The sequence below is a fragment of the Seriola lalandi genome, unplaced genomic scaffold (genome assembly GCF_002814215.2).
Source record: "Seriola lalandi dorsalis isolate HSWRI2012SDOR001 ecotype SW California unplaced genomic scaffold, Sedor1 jcf7180002054478, whole genome shotgun sequence".
Classification (NCBI taxonomy): Eukaryota; Metazoa; Chordata; class Actinopteri; order Carangiformes; family Carangidae; genus Seriola; species Seriola lalandi.
In genome coordinates, this window is record NW_019525031.1 from 428,951 (window position 1) to 436,105 (window position 7,155).

The window sequence follows — 7,155 nt, forward strand, 5'->3', positions numbered from 1 at the left end:
ATGAAATCACACTTCATTGTGAAGATAAAAATTGATGGAAAACTGTTCTTAAGATCACTAATGTCAACTCTCTGGAATCATTTTCAGCCGATTGTGTTAATAATGTAGCGCCTCTAATCATGTTAGCTTAGACGTAAAATGGGATTGGTTTTGATGCCGGGGCATTCTGCATGAAATATTCAAATGGAGGTGCCCTACATTGTGTGATTTATTTTTTTTTTAGTAGGCGAGTGTCTGATAACAGCCTTTCTCTGATAGCCATGTTGAGATGCTAATCTGCTAGTCCAAACATATAATTATGTTGCAGAGGGAGAACCAAACATTGTCTGGCATTGTTTACAGTGCAGCCACTAACAAAAGAAACAAAAGCACTCGACTCAGGATGCAGCACAGAAGGTGACGAGCTGTTGGCTTCGTAATTATGATCATGGTCAAACTATCTGAATACATTTACAACTAAAATGTACAGAAACAAGAGCCATGCTAGCAGCTCTGTGAGGCTCTGTTTAGGCGCAGCATTGCTATCAGCTAAATGCTAACATCAACAAGCTAACATGCTCATCCAGACTGTTCTAACATGCTGATTTATTCATGGATTTGTGTTTAGCAGGTGTAATCTTTACAACTTTCACCTTCTTTGTGTTTCTTCTTAGCATGCTAACGTTTGCTAATTAGCACTAAACACAAAGTACAGCTGAGCTTAGTCCTGTGTCTGTGTTGTCATGAAGCCATGAAGTTACACAGATATTTTGAATTGAAGTCAGATCCACTAAATTTAATACAATTCACCTGAGTGGAACGTTGTCTGTATCAAAGGTCGTGGCAGTTCTCTTGTCAAGACATCTCAGTAAAAACCACAAATGTCAACCTCATGGTGGCCCGAGATAGAAAGTCAGCGGGTCACCAAATGTCAGTAGGATTCGTCCTCAAGGAACCATTAATATCTGTAGAAAATTTCACTTTAATCCATCCAGTACTAGTTGGGATATTTCAGTCTGGACCAAAGGGGTGGACTGACACGACAGCTCCTGTAAAGTGAAGCTGAAACATGTCGATGGCCTCCTGGTGGCCGGCTGCAGTACTGCAGGCCATAAACTCAGCGCCCCTACACATACGTTCGTCCGTCCCGTTCATGTGGACACGATATCAGCTCAGTAACGCTTTGACACAACTTCTTCAAATTTGGCAAAAACATTCATTAGGACTCAAGGATGAACTGATCAGATTTTGGTGGCTAAAGTTCAAAGGTCATGGTGACCTCACAAAACATGATTTTGGCCTTGTGAACGCAATATTTCGAGAACATGAAATGTGTACGGCTCGGCGTTAATTCTAGTTTGTGATTTTAGGTAGTTCTTATCACACCAGATTAACAGTCCCATCTGAGTCGAGCAGGTGTATGGATGGGGCCTCGACACCACGGCTCCACCCCCCAGTCACTACTGCACTGACTGGATCCACATGACGGATATTTTAGCTTCATTTTTGTACAGTGGGAAGAAGTGGAGACGCGTCATCTATCTTTATGTACAGTCATTGATTTCAACTGAATTGTTTCGGCAAAAGTAATGAACCCCTCACACTCAAGAACACATAAATATTCAAAATCTGCTCTTGAATTGTGCATGTGAGCCTGTCATATGGCCGACAGGCCCTCAAGTCAAGAATCTCTTTTAAACATTAATATCAGACACGAGGTCAACGAGCATGCAGGTCATTAACCCTCTTGCTGGTGTCTCTGAAGTCATAGTTTGACTGTTTGGAGGTAGTCTGAATCATTCAGAGTCTGGTGATGTTGAGACGTGGTGATTAGCTGAGAGAGAGAGAAAGCTGAGAAAAGCCAGACAGTGAGGCAAATATGAACAGCAACGAACATCAACCATCCCCAACAGAAGAGTACTGGTTGGGAGATGTCCAATTTACAAGGACTCGTTGCCTGAGCTCAGTTTTATTACTGCCAGCAGGTGCTAATAGCACCAGTTTTAAAATCTCGGCTGATCCTTTCAGAGATGTGTGGTTCTTAATTGGATGTCTGGGTCAGTGCTTGGTTGTTAATTTGGTGCCGTGTTACTTTGTGAGATACAGATGTTGGCTTGCAGTGTGTTGGCTTGAAGGGCTGGTACCTACATGAGATAATATGAAATTATCATTTGTGTAAATTATTTTAACGTTTGCCAGTGAAACCTAAGTCGTCAGAGCAGGGATAAATAGAACAACGGCCGATTAACTTGGAGGCTTTAATTATAATTTTCTCTTTCTTTTAAGAGAAGATCATTTCAGTGTTTCCATCCCCATACAGATCTGTTAAATTCAGTGTGACCACGGAGCAGGGTCGGTCTGTCAGGAGGAGCTCGTACTAAAGATGTGAGAAAAGACAGAATCATTACAGAACATTTTTCTCACTTGTTGGCTAAAACTCACATATTTAACTTTAACTTTTGTTTTCAATCGTGAGATGTTCATGTTTTAGGACACAAACATTAGCAAACAGCATAACAAACAAGCTGTAGTCTGTGCAAAGACTAGCACTTATTCTGCTCTTAAAATTCATTTGGCCTCATGGAAAATCAAGCTCCACTGACACCGTCACCTCTTGCCAGAAGAGAATTCATGGTTCTCGATTGTAAACCAAAGCCCACACTGTGGAAAAGCAACTGGAGGACTGTTAAAATGGCCAGCAGCCTCTCATCCTGAAAAATGTCAAAATTGATTCAGGTAGGGTTATGGGATTTTTTCTGCTGCTTATAAATTGTACTGTAATTTGTTGTGTCAGTTGATTGGTGGAGATTTAAACAAACCCAGCTGGAGGCCACGTGCAGGAGAGGCGGCCAGGTCCACGCACTCTATGTTCACTGTAAAACATACTGCAGAGTTTCACAAGTGGTCTACAGTCCATCTCCTGTTAGGGCCTGGAAACGCCACGACTCCACGGGAATGGATTGCTATGATCAGAGGATCCGCCTGAGACCATCTTGACAGTGCTGACCTTTATGGAGAGGAGGAGAGTCCAACATGGAGGACGCCGGCGTAGGTTTACCATTCACCTTTTATCTAATCTGTTACGTCGCAGTAAAAACTGTTTCACAGCAGACCAACGGTTTGCAGACAGTTATGAGACAGGAGTCGATGGTGCAAATACATCTTCTTAAGTGTGTGAACTTATTGTGCCATTAGTGACAGAGCCAACGCTAATGAGCTTCTGTTAAAGAGGTGTCTAACTGACCATTAGCAAGCTTGTTAGCTCTATTTCCCTCTTCAAGGAGGCAGTTATAGCCGCAATAAAAACCTGACCATGAATGGTGCAGAGTGCTTGGAAGGATTACTGATAGGGCCGAACCGGTCAGAGGGCTCATGGACCAGAGTCTTTGTCTGAAACGACTGTGTCTTGTTGCACAGTCCGTCAAATGCCTACAGAATGACCACTAAGAGACATAGAAGGATCACAAGAACAAGAGTCATAAAACTACCACCAAAAGACGCGCAACACACCACAAAAAGATGAAGATACCTAAAGCAACCACAAAGTGATGCAAACCGACTTCAAAAAGACACAAAATACCCACAAACGTCCACAAAAGGACAAAAAAACGACAACAACAAGACACAAAATGACCATAAATAGACATGCGTGTCTCAGGATGTGAGGCTCTACTCTGTCGAAGAGAACAGTCTGTTTTTAGAACCATGAAAACGTTTAAGATGTTCAGGACATCTCTCACAGTCTTGAGTCAAGCTTAATGTATTCACCTGGTGACCAAAGTTATTCTCCAGAGGAGGACACTAAGAAATGAGAAAGATATCTTAGAAGTGATTTTTGAGAAGATTTCTGGGTTTTCTTGGGGGGGGGGCACTCTAGGCAAGTGACAGATGCAGTGACTTCCTTTCACATACGAAATTAGAGACGCAGGCGAGAGATGGCCTGAATTGTAGTCATTTTCTCACAGTTTGAAAAGGCCATCCATCTATGCTGTTTTATCAGCTCAGCATGGTCTCACAGTTTGGCTTCAGGAACAAGACGAGAGGATGGAGAGGTGAGGGAGCAAGCACACAAGTATGTTTTATTGATCAAGCACAAGATGGGAGAAAGCCCATGAACATGAGAATGAATAATGCATTAGACGGGGGAAAGGCAACAGAGATCTGCTGAAGCGGTGAGGTGAATTCAAGAGGCATCGGAGGTATGAGGAGAGAGGTATGAGGAGAGAGGTATGAGGAGAGAGGTATGAGGAGAGAGGTATGAGGAGAGAGGCCGGGGTTTGGAGACGGCTCGCTGTGTTGTAAGTAACTACATTTCCAAACTAATGGAGTCAACATGTCTGAGTCATACACACACACGCATGTTGGTAAGATCGTTGCAGGTCAATAGTTATGTCACTCTTGACATGTTCCTCTCTGATCACGGATGGATTATGAGACAATGGGCCCCCTGGTACATACATGTTAAAGGCCCCCCCCCCCCAAACTACATACGAGCAAGATACGAGAAAGACAGACAGAAGACGTCTCACAAAACACCACAAAAATTTGTGTCTCTTTGTAGTCGTTTTGTGTCTCTTTGTGTCTCTTTGTGTCTCTTTGTGTCTCTTTGTGGCCATAGTGCAGCTCTTTGTGGTCATTTTGTGTTTCTTCCTTTTTGCAGGCGAAACCTGAAAAATAAACCCGTGCCCACTGGTCCCACTCAGTAATCCATCCACGTCTCTGACTCTCCATTTTATTTCCCAAGCCTTTGTGTTTCAGAACCTTAATCTAGGCCAAGATGTACTTTTCAACTTCACCGTATGTTCTGTAAATACTTTACGTCCACATCAACCAGCGGTATTACCAGTGCTCATTGTCACCACCTTGTTTTCTATTTGATAGCTGTTAGCTGGAGGATGAGTGTTACTGAGCCATTAGCAATTAGAAGCAGGAATATGTACATACTGTACTGCTCGTCCCTCTGTTTAGAGCTTATTTGAAGAGAGAAGCAAACGATGGGTCCAATTTGTGTGATGAGGTTTTAGTGGGAGCTTGTTCTCGCTGTCGCCGAGGGCTTGAGGTTGAGGATCGTCATTTTCATTTATTGTTTTGATTTGTTTGTTTCCATCTGTTGTTCCATAATGCCGGTTCTGTGAAGCCTGTTGAGACTCTATCTGTGTTCAAGGGCTGTTCACATGAACATGACTTATTTCTTAATAAGAGTGTCTGAAGCGCTGCATGAAAACAAAGGTGTAAAGGTCCGTGGTTTATATCTGACCAAACAGCCAAAATCAATATGTGAAAGCTGCTGGTATTAGGTGTGGTGTCAGTGAGCTGAGGAAATAGTCTACATCTGTCTTGGCTTTTTCAAACTAAATCTCTGCATGCTGGATTTATTGTGGGCATCTGTTAAGCAAGAGAAAAGCAAAAGTATGAGCTTGCGAGCTGTTACTGGAGCGAGGTCCAAGGGTCCAGGCCCATCAGTCAAACTGACGTCCAAGATATCACTGTTACACATATACAATACAGCCAACTGTGATCTGACGCTGTTCGGAGCGCCGCTGTATCCTCCTATGTATTAAACTCTTTATTAAGCGTAAGACTTGAACATCTTTGACGTTCTGTCAGCGTCGTTGGTTTCTTGGCCGGCTCGTTAGGTTTAACAGCGTGTTCCAGGGAAACGGAGGCAGTTGTAGAAATATGCTTTGGGTGAAATCTGCTGGAGAATGACTCAGTGTAACAGGAACGTACTGTATGAATAAAAGAGAACGTGTGAATGTGAGTGTACCGTGTTGTGTCTCTCTGTCTGGGAGCCGTGTGAGACTGCTGTCTGTGGTACACCTTGCCTCTCACCCAGTGCATGCTGGGATGAGATCCAGCTGCCCTGTTGTTTTGATGTCGGCATTATAGAGCATGATGACACAGAGGATCCTTATGTTCAGTGCTGGGCTTTAAGGAATTGCAGGATCATGTGACGCACACTGGCCCTAACAGGATTTTTCTCATATGAAATATTAATAAAAGGAACATATGACAAATAATGAATCACATGTGAGTCACATATCATTGTAAACACAGAAAAATGATCATCAAAGACTACAGTCTGACTACAACACTGTCTGCAAGCTAGTCGCAGTTTGTGCCTCTCATTAATTACCAAGTCTCATTTTCCAAAAAAAGTAAATATAATAAAGAAATACTTGGTGATTTATCAAGTATTTTTTAACCAAGATGCTCAGAGGAGTCTGAGTATTCTGTAAACACCTCCACAACAAGCAGAAGTGTTAAAACAGATGCTTCCCTGTGTGTTACTATGATAGCCATGCAGAGAAGTTAGGATCAAGGTTCAGACTGTCATTCAGATCCGTTCAGTGTCGACTGACGGGAGATCCGCTGCTAAAAGCTGCAGCTCATGGTGAGCGACACGGATGATCTTTGTTTCTACCCCATACAGAAATGTGATATATACCATATATGTCCCTATATCAAGAGTGATGTTGCCACATACAGTGTGTCACCTATAAGGGGATATATTACAATCACATATATACATATTTTTATTACTCTGGATACATGAAAATATAAGTTTATATCATATATCAAATGCCCATAGTAAAATGTGTATATGTACCTATATTATCGCAACATGCTGCAAACATATGTGTTCTAGGTAAAAAATTCTGTGTTAACATTATGTATTTTAATTATTTAATCAAGTTTATTAAAAACACATACATGTAAATCTATATGTTTCTTATTAATTTCTCATTCATTTTAAACATGTCTAACTTCACATTGTGGGAAAGTGGTCTCAGACTTTTGGACCCTACTGTTTATAATATCGACATATACACTGTGAAAAAAAAACTCAAACAAAAACTGTAAAAACAATAAATTTACAGAAAGTTTCATTAATATTTCTACAGAGAAAAATTGTTATTTTACAGATTTCTCCTAATTTATTATGATCAAACTCCTTTAATAAAGTGAATCCACTCAAGTTTCAGATTTTTCCTAAATAATTATGATCAAACACCATCAATAAAGTGACACCACTAAAGTTTCTGCAGAGAAACTTTTTCCTAATAATGAAATTAAGTGTCAATCAATGAAATATTAACACAAGCTTAATATTGTAAAATAAACCTTTTGTTTTGGAAGACAAAGTAAAAAATACTGTGTAAAACAGATTAAAAT